The following is a 14,998-nucleotide window of genomic DNA, read 5'->3' as shown; positions in this document are numbered from 1 at the left end:
TAAACAGAGGTTTTGTAGGTTTAACAGAGAAATACAAAATAACGGTGACCTAAAATGCAATTTTTTCTCTTTCAAAAAATAATGGATAGGGCTGGGGATCTGGCTCAAGCGGTAGCGCACTCACCTGGCTGCGTGCGGCCGGGGTTCGATACTCAGCACCACATACAAACAACGATGTTGTGACCGCCAAAAAAAGCTGAAAAATAAATATAAAAAAATTCTCTCTCCTCTCTCTCTCTCTCTAAAAAAAAAAATATGCAAAAAATAATGGATAAAATAGCCCAGAGCTAATATAAAACCTTCCAGTGTTATGAACCAAAACCTCTCTTACTGCTCTAATGTGCATGGCTTCCATTCCCAATATTATCTCATGGTCTTAGGTGGATGCTACAGCTCCAGCCATTACATTGCTCTTCCAATCAACAGAAAAGTGAAAGAGAGGAAGAAATGGCAGAAGGTGCCTTCTTCTATCTTCTATGAAAGTTTCCTCAAGCTATCACATGTCATTCCTACTTTAATGTCACTGGCCAAAACTGAATCATATGGCTACACTTAGCTGTAAAGGAGCCTGACAAATGTCGGCTTTATTCTATTCAGCAATGTGCCAAAACATAAAAGTTGGGGATAGTTCAACTGTTAAGGAAGAGGGACAGAACTAGCTGTCTTTCCACTTAAACAGGTGAATGTGGTGCAGTGATACACACTAATCAAATACAGAGTAGGGAGATGTCAGCTCAGCCTGAATCAGTTAAGAAAAGCTTTGTGGAGGGGTTCAAGTTGTGGTTCTTTGGGTGCAATTTACAGAAAGTACCTGGAGCAGACATCTAATTGTCCCTCTATTATCACATTCTTCCCTTCTTCCATAAAACAGAGTCTCTTCTGGACATGTAGCTATCCAGTTAAGGCCTATATTTCCCAGACTCTTTTGCAGGTAGATAGGTGTGGTGATTATTAAGTTCTGGCCAATGAGCTGTGAGCAGAGTGATGTGTACTACTTATGAATCTCACCCTTAAAAATCCCGGATCTCTATGATATGCTATGCAGGCATGATTCTGGGAGCCAGGTTTGAATCTTGCAGCGAAAAGCAACACTCTAGGGATGTTTGCCTGAGAAATAAGACAGAAGAAGCCTGGTTCCCTGAATGTCCTCTGCTGCAGAACCCCTGGCCTTCTTGGACTGGGGATGTGGACTGGGGATGTAGCTCAGTGCTAGAGCACTCACTTGGTTCAATTTCCAGGACCACCACACACAAACAAACAAAAACCAAAACCATTGATAGATAAACTCTCCTTTTTGAATTATATGAGGGGTCTTTTCTGCAGCAGTAGCATTAGCTTAGGCTATGCTATAAACAACTTATTAAACTATTTAAAGAGGAACAAAGAGGGGCGCTATTGTATGGAAGGTATTATGGAACCCAAGTACCACTTCACTCCTCCCCGTCATCCACAGGGGATATATTCTAAGACATTCCACAGGTGTGGACTGGGGATGTAGCTCAGTGGTAGAGCACTCGCTCGGTTCAATTTTCAGGACCACCACACACAAACAAACAAACAAAAAACAAACTTTGATATTCCACAGATGTCTGAAACCATGGAAAGTACTGAATCCCACACCTATTATGTTTTGTCCTATTTGTACATACTTGTGATAAAGTTTAATTTATAAATTAAATATAGTAAGAAATTAACAATGATGACAAATAGTGAAATAGAACCACTATAACAATATGCTGTCATAAAAGTTATTTAAAACTCATGAATTATTTCTTTCTGGAATTTTTCATTTATATTTTTAGACCAGGTTGACTGCAGGTAAGCAAAACTACATGACATGGAAAGCAAAACTACAGACAAGGGGGGGCTACAGTGGTGGAAAATGCAGCCCAGCTTCAAGAATGAATAGGGAATCAGGAATTGGAGATAGGGAAGAAACTCCAAAATGCCTTTGCTGATCCTCAACCCTACTTCGCTTTGCACACCTACTTCAGCCTTCTGTCCTCTGCAGAACACCTTTGTCTCAGTGCTAGGGTATCACTGGGCTCAATCCCTAGTACCAATAAATAAATGATAAAATAATAATAATAATAATAATAATAACAACAACAATAATAATATAATTAGGTTGAGGGAGTTTCTGACCAGATTGCTGGTTGCTTTATATTACCAGCTAGGTACATTGTGGCCTAATGAAAGACTACGTTTTTTCAGCCTTCCTTGAAGCTAGATGAGGCCATAGGACTAGGTCTTTATCCTGGAATGTGAATGGAAATGAGAGGCGTGACCTCTGTTCTTTACTAAAAGGAAATTGTTTGCTCTCCACTTCTCTTCCCCTCCCCTAGGCTAAAGCATAGAAGTGATCATGACCCAGTTTTGAGCCAAGGACAACATCTTCAGAACTATGATGCAAGAAGATGGGAGGAACCCACGTCCCTAACTGACCCAGTGAATTTGAACAGCCCCATCATTCTGGACCACTCACCTCTGGTCTCTTGCTGAAGAAATAAATCAATTGCATCTTCTGTAATCCTGCATGTGTGTGTCATGGCAACTTCACCAATGCTTTAACACAGCAGTTTTGCCCTTTCCAGGCAGAGCAGATGGTCAACTTCTCCAGAGCAGAGATGAAGTATCTCTCATCTTTTTATCTCTGGGTCCCGGTATAACACCTTATAAATAGTAAATGTTCTATATACCTCTGCCCATTGAAGTCATGTGTGATTGGTAAGGACTAAAGCTGTGAAAATTAGGTTGGGACAAATCTGAAGAGCTTGTGAAGTGCTAATTCAAAATTTGGACTTTCCATTGCCCCTCATCTAGGTTCCATGGAAGTTTTCTTTCTTTCTTTCTCTTTTCTTTTTGGAACTGGGAATTGAACCCAGGGCACTCAATCACTGAGCCACATCTTCAGCCACTTTTTTTTTGGTATTTTATTTAGGAGCCGTGTCTCACTGAGTTGCTTAGTGCCTCACTAAGTTGCTGAGGCTTTCTATGTAAGGAAAAAGAAACTCACATTTTTAGGCTTCTCGGAATCCTGTTAGCTGGTGACACCTACTGGTCAATTGGAATATTGCAGCCTAAATCAGTATAACTCCTCAGGAATCAAGGAAGGAGATGTTAAATTCAAAGTGACAAATGGTGGCTAGAGAAAATGTGATAAATAACAATAATTTGGGGGTTGCTCTGGGTCAACCACTGTGATGGGTGCTGTGGCAGGGATGTAGCAAATTTTAGATATGGTTCTATTATGTGAGGTTTTGAGGGTTTTTTAAATCTTTCTCAGATAAGTTGCTTTCCTTTGATCTTGATAAGCTGCAAAATGCCTCTCCCATCCTTTCCCTCTTCCTGTGATTCTTCCTTATCTATTTTCATCAGTTTATGGTTTTCTTGTTTCTACCAAAGGAGTTAGTCACTATGGTATTGTTATTTGAATCAACATGTGACTTTTTTTTTTTTTTTAAGGAGCTACTATCCAAACAACAACAACAACAAAAAAAAACCTCTCAAACTATCATGAAAAATCAGTCTTCCTGCATGAGATGATGCAGCAAAGCTCTTTAGCTGAGCTCCCTGGAGAGATTTCTCTCAGTTCTCAGTTTTTAAAAATGACAAGATATTCTATTTCTAAAAACCAGCCTGATCCCACTTAGACCCTGATTAGTTACTGCAGTGATGGTATCTCCTCTCTTACTCTAATGGAGGCCATGAGGGTTGTGCAGGCAGAGGAAGAGAATCTCATGAGAGGGAAGCTGCTGGGGTAGCTTGTGTGGGCTGGGCGGTGTGGGGAAGGGAAGGGAGTGTTTGCTCTGAAACCTTTCCAGTGCCTTGTTGCAGGAAAGGGGGAGGGGAGGGAGGCTTATATAGCAAGTTAAACCCAAATAACACACACACACACACACACACACACACACACACGAGGGAAGATTATTTCTCAGTGTCTGTGGTATACTAGAAAAGGATGAGAATTTTCCTGTCCATCACAGAGATTCATCCAGTTGATTCCCTGGGGAGGTGTGCATGGGAATGCACTGGGTGCACTGCAGAGGCATTGTCCACCAATAAAAAGAAAAGGAAAGTTCCCATATTCAAGCTGAAATTAACAGCCAGGAAGAGTTGATCAAGTGCAAGAAAGTTCAGTGACTACTCAAACCAGGGAGAAGGAGAAGTGGTGGGAAGAGGTGAAGGAAAATGAGAAAAGGAAGGTACAAGCCCAGAACAACTGACCCTGTATTTCTAGACCCCATACCTCCTAGGATGTTTTCTTGCCCTCTTCTAGAGGATACTACTGGAGAAATTAAACATGGCCATTATACTGGAGAATATTATAGTACCAGTGTCAGTTGTCTTGTGCATCATGATGGTATTGTGTTATTGTAGTCCTGTAGGAGAATGTCTTTGCTCTTAGTAGCACATGCTTAAGTATTTAGGGATGAACTGTCTCTTGGTATCTTTAACTTTCAAGTGGTTCCAGAAAAAGAAAGGATGAGAGATTTGAAAAAATGAATTGTGGCAGATTAACAATTGACAGACCTAATCAAGGGGTGGACTATAAGAGTTCATGATACTATCTTGAAATTCTTCCCAACCTTAGAAATTTTCAAAATAGTAAGTTGGAAGCAAATTACTGGTACACGACAACATGGGTGAATTGACATGCGAATTAAAAAAGAAACCAGATGAAAGAGTAAAAACTGTATGATTCCATTTATTGGAAATTCTAGAACACATAAAATTCTGCAGTAAAAAGATGTCAGAACAATGGTTGCCTTGGTGTGAGGTGTGTAGGGCAGAGGTGGGCAGTCGACTGGAAAGGACCAAGAGGGAATGTTCTGTATTTTTATAGGGTCTGGTGTTTTACAGGCATAAGACATTATTTGAAACTAGGGGCTATGGAAGTGGCTCAGAGCTCTTGCTTAACATGTGTGAGGCCCTGGTTTATCCCCAACACCATGAAAACAGACAAAACAAAAAAAGCAAACTACAACAACAAATTGGGCAAATGTACACCTAGGATTTGTGCATCTTGTAGTTTGTAAAATGTTTATCAAAAGGGAAAGAATGACTAAATACAATTTTGGAGATTCATGTTGAGTTGGGGTGGAGTGTGGGACTTACATGGTTTTCTTACCCTCAAGATCTTTCCTAGATCCCCAATATGTCTAGGCATATTTTGAATGCTTCACTTTGCAGATTCAGAAGTAATATATTGGTGCTCAGGTTTTGAAGTTCTTAGCCCCAGAATTGGTTTCCCTACATTCAATTCCAGCTGTGGATCCAAAGATGAAGATACATCCATGGTTTAGTGCTGCAGAGAGGTTGGCAGCCAGCCTCCAAAATGATGCCCAATGATCATCAACTCCTAGCTTTGTCTTTGTGTATGTGTGTGTAGCTCCCTCCTACACAAAGGGGGCCAACTTGAATAACCAATAGGATATTGCAGAGATGACACAGTGTATGACTTCCAAGACTATGTCATAAAATACATCAGATCATTCACTTTGCTCATTCTTCGATAATTTGCTCTGGGAGAAATCAATCTTGTGGAGGAGTCCAGAGGCATCCTGCCAATAGCCAGCACCAATCTGCCAGCCTTTGAAGCAGATCCTCCAGTCCCAGTCTATGCTTCACATGGTGACAGCCTTGACTGTAACCTCATGAAAGATCCTGAGCCAGAATTATCCTACAGTCCACTCATGGATTTTTTTTTTTTCTACCAGGGATTGAACTCAGGGACACTCAACTACTGAGCCACATCAGCAGCCCTATTTTTTGCATTTTTATTTAGAGACGGGGTCTCACTGAGTTGCTTGGTCTCACTGAGTTGCTTAATGCCTTGCTTTTGCTGAGGCTGGCTTTGAACTTGGCGATCCTCTTGCTTCAGCCTCCTGAGCTCTAGGCTTACAAGCGTGCACCACTCATGGATTCTTTATCTGAAGAAATTGAGATAACAATGTGTGTTAAGCCAGTTATTCTTGAGGTTATGCAAGGTCAGATAAGTAAAACAGAAAGTGACACTGGGACCTTCAGGACACTGGCAAGTGTGGGTCACCTGCTTGTGGTAAATAGAAGTTTCCCCTTTTCATTCCCATCACTGCAAAGAAAGCCTGAAAAGTATTTTGTCTTGCCATTCTGACCGCAGAGTTGTACTTAGTCATTAAACTTCTTTAAGACTGCTCTCTGGCACCATCCTCACCCCGACCTGGAAAATCTGTCCCTTGACATACTTGCCTCAGGAGTGTCATGATACCTCATGGCACTTTAAAGACATTTACTTCTTGGATCTGAGAAGCTCCCAGGTCACACACATTGAGAAGCTACTGCCAATATCTCACATTCTCCTCACTAACCTCCATCTTCTCGTAGGGAATCTGTCTACCCACAATCAGCTTTTGTGGTTAATGAAGCACCTCCTTCAAAAAGAAACTTACAACAACATTTTCATTATAAAAGTAAGACGGACTCATTTTAGAAAAAAAATTAGAAAATAAATATAGCAGTCAAGGGACTGGGTTGTGGCTCAGTGGTAGAGTGCTTGCCTAGCATGTGCAAGGCCCTGGGTTGGATCCTCAGCACCACATAAAAATCAATCAATAAATAAAAGTATTGTGTCTAACTACAACTACAAAATAAATATTAAAAAAAAAATATAGCAGTCAACTGTTAAAGTTGTGTACGTATGGGGCTGGAGTTGTAGCTCAGCGGTAGAGTACATGTGAGGCACTGGGTTTGATTCCCAGCACCACATATAAATAAGCAAATAAAATAAAGGTCCATCAACAACTAAAAAGTATATTTAAAAAAAAAAAGTTGTGTACGTGTGTGTATGTGCTCCCAAAGCAAATTCACTATAGACGATTCAAGATGAAATAAAATGCTGAAGTAATTTATTCTGTCATATCCAAAGCTTTGAGATTAACATATTTTCCACTTGAAGGTTTTATGTATTAAAGGAATATTCTGGCAAGTGCCGATTTAAATCTTCTAGAAATAATATGGGTGCAGGTTAAAAGGTCAGGGAGTGATCATAGTGATCATTTGGCTATCTGATCAGAAAGAAATGGTCACCAAACACTAGACTCAGGCCCTCTGGTCGACACTTCACCCATGTGGCCTGTGAATCCCCTCAGACATCTCACTGACCCTGGCAGGCAGAACACTTGTTCTTTTCCACACACATGCCAGACCTCTGCATAGATCCAGGTCCTCTGAGGCCACAGGGCACTGGCTTTGGTTTCCTGGGGCTGGGTCATAAAATATCACAAACCAGATCACTTAAAAAACCCCAGAAATTTATTTCATGATTTTGGAGTCTAGAAATAAAAAAATCAAAGTCAACAGGATTGGTTCATTCTTTCAGGCTGAGGGGAAATCTGTTCCATGCCACTCTCCCGGCTTCTGGTGGTGACTAGCAATCCTGTATGTCCCATGGCTTGTAGATGCATCACTATGATCTTATCTTCATCTTCACATGGTATTCTCTCTGTGTATATCTATATGCCTTCTCATGGTGTGAGTCATCTCCCTGTTACTGTAACAAAATTCCAAGATGAACAACTTACAAAGAGGAAAGGCTGCTGGGTGTAGTAGTGCATGCTTATTATCCCAGCTACTTGGGAGGCTGAGGCAGGAGGATTGCAAGTTTGAGGCCAGCATGGGAAACTTGCTGAGACCCTGTCTCAAAATAAAAAATAAAAAAAGGGCTTGGGATGTAGATGTACAGCACCCCTGGGTTTTATCCCCCAAGCTCCTCCCCCAGAGAGGAAAGGTTCCATGTAGCTCATAGTGTTGGAGGTTTAGACCATGGTTAGTTCCATTACTTTTTGGGCCCATGGCAAGGCAGCACTTCAAGGTGAAAGCCTGTACTAAAGTAAAACCATTTTCTTCATGACCAAGATAGCAGGGCCGGGCCGGGGGCGGGGAGAGTTCCCATTAGTCGCTTTTAAAAGCAGATCCCACAGGGCTCCACCTCTTCATATTTCCACCACCTCCCATCAGCAAGGGACCAACCTTCTAACACATAGGCCTTTGGGGAACATTTTTGTTCTTAACTATAGTACACGCCTTCTTATAAGGACACCAGTCATTGGATTTAGGGCTTACCCTAGCTTAGTGTGACCAAATTTTACCACACTGTATCTGTAAAGACCCTACTTTTGAATAAGGTAACATTATTCCAAGGACTTTTTGGTAATAAGATCTGGATGGATAAGAATTTGGAGAAGACACTGTTCAATCCACTACTTCAACACAGATATTCTTCATTTTAGCCATGAACAATGACAGCATCTGGATTATCCCTAATGGATTACAAGTCCCTTTATCATGAGTAATAAAGACAAGAGGAGACATATAAAAAAAAGAAATTTGAACTATTTTTTAAAAAAAATATTAATTTTTTTAGTTGTAGTTGGACACAAGACATTTTTTAAAAAAATTTATTTTTATGTGGTGCTGAGGATCGTCCCAGGGTCTCACACATGCTAGGCGAGAGCTCAACTGCTGAGCCAAAACCCCAGCTCCTAAAATTGAACTCTTGTTGTAATACATTTGACTAAACAAGTTTTGTGGAGGCCCTAGGAGAGCAAGGGTGAAGATTTTGCTGACTTTCCTATTGTTGGAGAAAACAGAGGAGCAGTTTTCTGCAGAAGAAAACATTCCAAGACATGGATAATGAAAGCAACCTCATGGAAACATAAGGATTGGATCACAGTTAATTTAGGCAAGAAAACAGTGCAATGAATATTACACAAACTATCACATTGTCTCTAAAAAGTGTTCTTAAGGACATGGGAAAATGCTTATGCTGTATTATTAAACAAACAAACAAACAAAATAAAAGCCAGGATTCAAAATTGGGCTTGCAACATGAATTCAACTATGCAATAGAGAGAAAACATTCCCTGAAAATAAGGCTTGTGCCAATTGTGAGGTGGGGACATGAAAGCAGAGGGCTATTGCCTTTTATTTTCATGCTTCTACATTGTTTTAATTTTTTTCTCCCAATAATAATGTCATACTTGTTAAAAATAAACTTTTTACTTGAGAACAGTTTTAGATTTACAGAAAAGTTGCATGCGCCGGGTGCTGGGTTCAATCCTCAGCACCACATAAAATTTAAAAAAAAATAAAGATGTTGTGTCCACCGAAAACTGAAAAATAAATATTAAAAAAAATTCTCTCTCTCTCTTTAAAAAAAAATGTTGCAAAGATTTATAGAGTTCCCATATACCTAGTACATTGTTTCCACTATTGTTAGCATTTTGCATTTGTCACTACTAATGAGCTAATATTGATACATTATGTTAACTAGTTTCCATTCCTTTTAAAATATATTTTTAGTTGTAGTTGGGCACAATGCCTTTACTTCATTTATTTTTATGTGGTGCTGAGGATTGAACCCACCCAGCACCTCGATTGTGCTAGGTGAGCATTCTACTGGTGAGCCATAACCCCAACCTCTCTCTCTCTCTTTTTTTTTTACATATATATTTTTAGTTGTTGATGGACCTTTATTTTATTATGTAATTGTGTGTGTGTGTGTGTGTGTTTAGGGTCTCATTAAATTGCTGAGTCTGTCATTGAACTTGTGATCTGCCTGCCTTCTGAATCACTGTGATTATAGAGTTGCTGGAATTACAGGAGTGTACCACAGTACCTGGCTTTAATAGGATTTTTAAAGTTCATTTTTCCATTCCAGGATTCCACCCAGGTAGCATGCTATGTTTAGTGATCTTGTCCTCTAATATTCCTCTAGGCTATGTCATTTTCTCAGAGTTTCCTTGTTTTTTATGAGATTGATGATTTTGAGGAATATTGGTCAAGTATTTGTAGGATTTCTCCCTACTGGAATTTGCCGGATGTTTTTCTCATAATTAGACTGACATTAAGAGTTTTTTGAAGGAAAAAGAAAAGAAAAGAAACTACTGAAGTTAAATGCTATTATGTACAGACTGTGTAGGTGCTGGGAAATAGCATTCTCACAGCTCACTTGCTCTCTGCCTTTCAATGTGTTCGGCTTCTGCCTCCTCTACTTAAATCTCACTGAATATTATTAAAGTACGTATTCTTTTGTAATGAAACATACAATGAAATAAATATTTTGGGAGAGGAACAGGTATTAGAGATTGAATACAGGGATGCTCTACAATATACAGCCTTTTTAAGTTTTATTTTGAGACAGGGTCTCACTAAATTGCCCAGGTTGACCTCCTACTTGAGATCCTCCTTTCTCAACTTCCCCTGTTGCTGGGATTACAGACATACTGGTTAATATTTTTAAATAAAGATTATGACAGAAAACTAACAGTGTTTGACACTGGGTGGTAGGTTATGGGTATTTTCTTTAATATTTTTTTCTATAAAAGTCCTAAAATATATTTGATACTTAGTAAAAACATTTAAAAAGGACAAATTCAAGTTTATTGGACACACACACACACACACACATACATTATCACTTTTCACGGTTAGAGATATCTCTGGAGAGCAAGGAGATCCAAGATCTCTACTGGGGGATTCTTAGAGCCCCCTTTATTGAGCTAGTAAGTGACTGCAAAAGTGCCTGACATCTATGCAAATGACATGCCAAAGCGTCTAGGGCAGCCTATCTTCTTAGTTATCTTGACAGTTTGCCCACAATTCTGTATACACTATTAAGAGTTATTTTATTTATTTATTTATTTATTTTATTAAATCTTACTGTAAAAAACCTGGAAGGGCTGCAGCTGCGCAGGGCTATAGGGACGACGGGAGGAGGGAGGGAGGAGTCTCCGGCCTGGATCTGGCTTGGCGCGGGAAGGGAAAGTGTCAGATTGATGGGGAACACACCAGGGCCTGGCTGCGTGCTGGGAGCAGTCAAGATTACTAATGGCAGGACAGAAAGTAACAGCAACAAAAGAGCGAGGGCTGGGGCTAGAAGACAGCTGTAATGAGAACATTGAGCTGCATTCCAGGCTAAAGGGTAACCCAAAAATGTAAGCAAGCCTGGAGCTGAGATTAGTTATAGCCAAATAAGTCTTGCAAGATTCTGAGGGTGCCGGCAGCTGGTGGAACACGGGCACCTCTGCGTCTCTGAAGCCCGTGGTGTGAGACTTTGTATAAATACTGACTTTTTAGGGAAGACAGAGGAGCCTGTCTTTTTCCACTGGAGGGATTAGGAGGAGTTTATTGATTTTTAAACAGCCTATTTCTAATCAGGTTTATTTTAGATCTAATAATTCTTTTCTTTTTCTTTCTTTCTTTCTTTTTTTTTTAACTGGGTGCAGAGAAGGGAATTCAACGTCAATTTAAGGGTAGAGTATTTTTAATTGCTATAGAAGATGTTACATTGAAACAAAGATTGTAAAGCACATGCAAATCCCAAGGCACTGATCCCGTGAAGATATTCTGTTAAACAAGGGAAGCCTTGCCCAGCTCTTGGTTTGGTATTATAACAGCTTGTCAAATGAATTGATATCCATATAATGGAGTAAATGATGATAAGTTCCAGAGAAAGCAATCTAAACTAAAGTTTCCACTGGTGAACTTCTATTCATTCTTCAAGACCCAAAGTTTTTCTAATTATCTTAGGCATCATAGTAGCTCTGTCCTCTGCTTTCAATATGTAATGCTGTAGTTATTTTAATTATTGCAGTTACCACAACATACTACAATAATTAATTTATGGTTCTGCTCCCTGGAAGACATGAGTTGTAGAAAGCAGAGGCTCATAACTTATTCTCATTCTGTATTCCTTTCTCCTTCCAAATAGCTCAGTTATTAGAATATTGTGGGCAGGTTGAGGGGTACCTTGGAGGCAGGATGTCGACAACCAAAGGGGTTGGATCTTGGGGTCACAAGAACTGGCTGCAGGGCTGGGATCAGGCAGCTCAGACATCAGAGCCCAGGGAGCTGCGGAATGCAGGTGATTGATGTGTCCCAACTCCAGTTGATAGGTATTCCTTCTCCTCTTGCCAAAAAAGGTCTCTGCTCCCTAGAGTGCTTAAAGGGTTCATCCCTAAAGACTAAGTAGGGTCAGTTAGAAAAGAAAGGTTGGATTGAGGAAGTACCTAGAAAAGAGAACAACTTTGGGGCTGGGGATGTGGCTCAAGCGGTAGTGCGCTCGCCTGGCATGCATGCAGCCCACGTTCGATCCTCAGCACCACATACTAACAAAGATGTTGTATCCACCGAAAAACTAAAAAATAAATAAAATTCTCTCTCTCTCTCTTAAAAAAAAAAGAGAACAACTCTGAGTGGAGGGAAATAAGGCAACAGTGTGGAACTTACAAAAGACTTTGTTGAACAATATGATGTGGCTGTCTGCCAGCACTGTGCCCTTTGGCAAGTGGACTCATCTCCTGGAGACTTAATCTCATTTGTAAGACTTGAATGCTCAACCTTATCTTAATTGACAAGTAAAAGTTGCATTTATTTATGGCCTACAATGTGCTATTCTATATATACACACACATTGTGAAGTACTTACATCAAGCTAATTAGCATATCCATTTCCTCACATACTTAGCTGTGTGTGTGTGTATGTATGTGCGTGTGTGTAGTGAGAACCCTTAAGAACTACTCTTTTAACAATTTTCAAATACAGTAGGCCTTCCCTTCAGGGGGTTCCACATCTGCAGATTTAACCAACAGTGAATCAAAAATATTTGGAAAAATTATGTCTGTCCTAAGCATGTACAGACCTTTTTTCTTGTCATGATTTCCCAAGTAATAGTAAAGGAACTATTTACATAGCATTTAAATTGTATTAATTATTTATTATGTTATTTAGAGATTATATAAAGTATATGGGACATTGTGGGTAGGTTGCAAATATTGTATCGTTTTATATAAGAGGACTTGAGCATCTGTGGATTTTGATATCTGCTGGGGTCTTGGAACCAATCTCCTCAGATACCAAAGGAAAACTACAGACGATGCATTGTTATTAGCTATAGTCACTGTGTTGCACAACAGATCACTTGAACTCATTCCTCCTAGCTCACTGAAATTTGTATATCCTTTGGACAACTCTTTTTACCCCCCATCTCCCTCAAGTTTTTCTTGTCTTTGTTAGGACAGAAAGCAAATGAGATTCTTTTGGTTGCAAGATTCACTAGAATCACCTCCAGTATGCAGAGGGTGGTGGCCATGGTATGGCAATAGAAAGACTGGAATCTCAGTGTGTCCCTGCCCAGAGTCATGGTGATTGACTAAGGGCACACATAGCTAGGACTTACTCTGAAGAGATGAAATACAAATCTGGAAGGGAGTCTGGGACCCAGAGCAGGACTGGTGGGTAATGTACTGCTCTGTCCTCTCAGGAGCAGGCGCTCATCAGTTGCACCTGCCATTTATTCAAATCTGTCTTGAGCCTCTATTGTGTACAGACTGTGTGGGTGCTGGGAAATAGCATTCTCACAGCTCACTTGCTCTCTGCCTTTCAATGTGTCCTTCGGCTTCTGCTCCCTCTACTTAAATCTCTATTTAGGCATTGGTCCGTAGACTTGTTTGCAAGTGTCTGCCAGAAACCCATTTCAAACTAGCTTAAGTAAAGGGAGTCATTAGTGGTTCATAATGTAAATAAACCATAGAAATGCAGGGATGGGTGAGGAAAGTAGAGGGAAACAGGGGGAGAATAAGGCTGGTCCCCTGGGATTGATGGATCTGGCTCACCAGGGCCAGCTGGGATTTAAAAATAGCTGCAAAACCCCTTCAAATAGAGATGGCTTAGCCTAGAGTTGTGGGAAGGACCCTACACAGGATCCTTTTTCTACTTTCAGATCTGCCACTTATTAGCTGTGGGATAGTATATATAATATTGCTAAGTCTTCATCTGTTACATGGTACTTAAACAATTGCCCCTTCTTTCTACCTCACAGGGTTGTTATGAGGAACAAGTGAGTCAGTGTTTATGAGTGTTTTAGAGACTGCAAAGTGCTATATAAACACTGGGTGATATTATTATAAAAATATCTGCAGGTGAGCTGCATGTGTGCATTGGCATGCTATGTAGCCATATAGCCGTATCTTTCTGCACGCAGACTTTACTGGAAAGAACAAAGTTGATCACCATTAGCAACTGATAATTCAGTCTCGTTGTATTCAGTGGGATGTGGGGCTTCCGCCCTATGTTCCCAGCTTTATCCAGTAACTGCCTATTGCTAGAACCACTGACCTCCCTCATACTAATCTCCAAGACCCTACAGTTTTCTGAGCCAGTGCTCAGACAGGAGATAATTAAGTAATTAATGTCCTATAGGGTTTAGGGATCCTGGGTCCTCCAATTAGCCCCTGCGTTTCTACTTGGTCTCAGCTGCCAATCCCACAGGGTAGGACTGGGGGTGCCAGAGGCTCAGGAAAAAGCCTGATTTTCATCACTACACACAGGGCTTCTGTGTGGTTTTCAAAAAATTAATTATATTATTTTAAAATACATTTTAATATATTTTAAATGACATGTGGTAACTGTACATGTTTATGGGGTACAATATAACATTTTAGTACATGTATATGATGTGTAATGATCATATCAGAGTGAATAACATATCTGTCACCTAAGACATTTATCATTTCTTTGTGCCGTGAACATTAAAAAATCTTCTTTACCAGCTGTTTTAAAGTATTTAATTAATTGCTGTCAACCATAACTGTGCTGTAGAACATTAGGAGTTGCTCCTATTATCCGGCTGCATCCTGTTTTAGGTGGTTCTTGATGCCCATCTTGTTCCACCTGGTTTGTCTTTCCAGGAGCTGGTAATCTGGACAAATAGGTTATCTAAGAGCCATACTATGAGGGCCATCTGTTGCTTGGGTTTGCCAAATTTGTTCCCCTCTCTAGGTGGGAACTTGCTGCCATGTGCAACCTAAACTGGGCTTGAGAGCTGATCCTGTTAGTGACCAGAAACGTCTTCTACCTCGAGCTGCATATGGTGGGTGAAGCCTACCTGCCTTGTTTTGCCAAGGAATCTCCTGGCCTGTGCTCCAATCGGAGGTTTTAACAGATTGCTTTCATAAT

The sequence above is a fragment of the Marmota marmota genome, unplaced genomic scaffold (genome assembly GCF_001458135.2).
Source record: "Marmota marmota marmota unplaced genomic scaffold, marMar, whole genome shotgun sequence".
In the NCBI taxonomy this organism is placed as follows: domain Eukaryota; kingdom Metazoa; phylum Chordata; class Mammalia; order Rodentia; family Sciuridae; genus Marmota; species Marmota marmota.
This window is presented reverse-complemented; position numbering follows the sequence as displayed.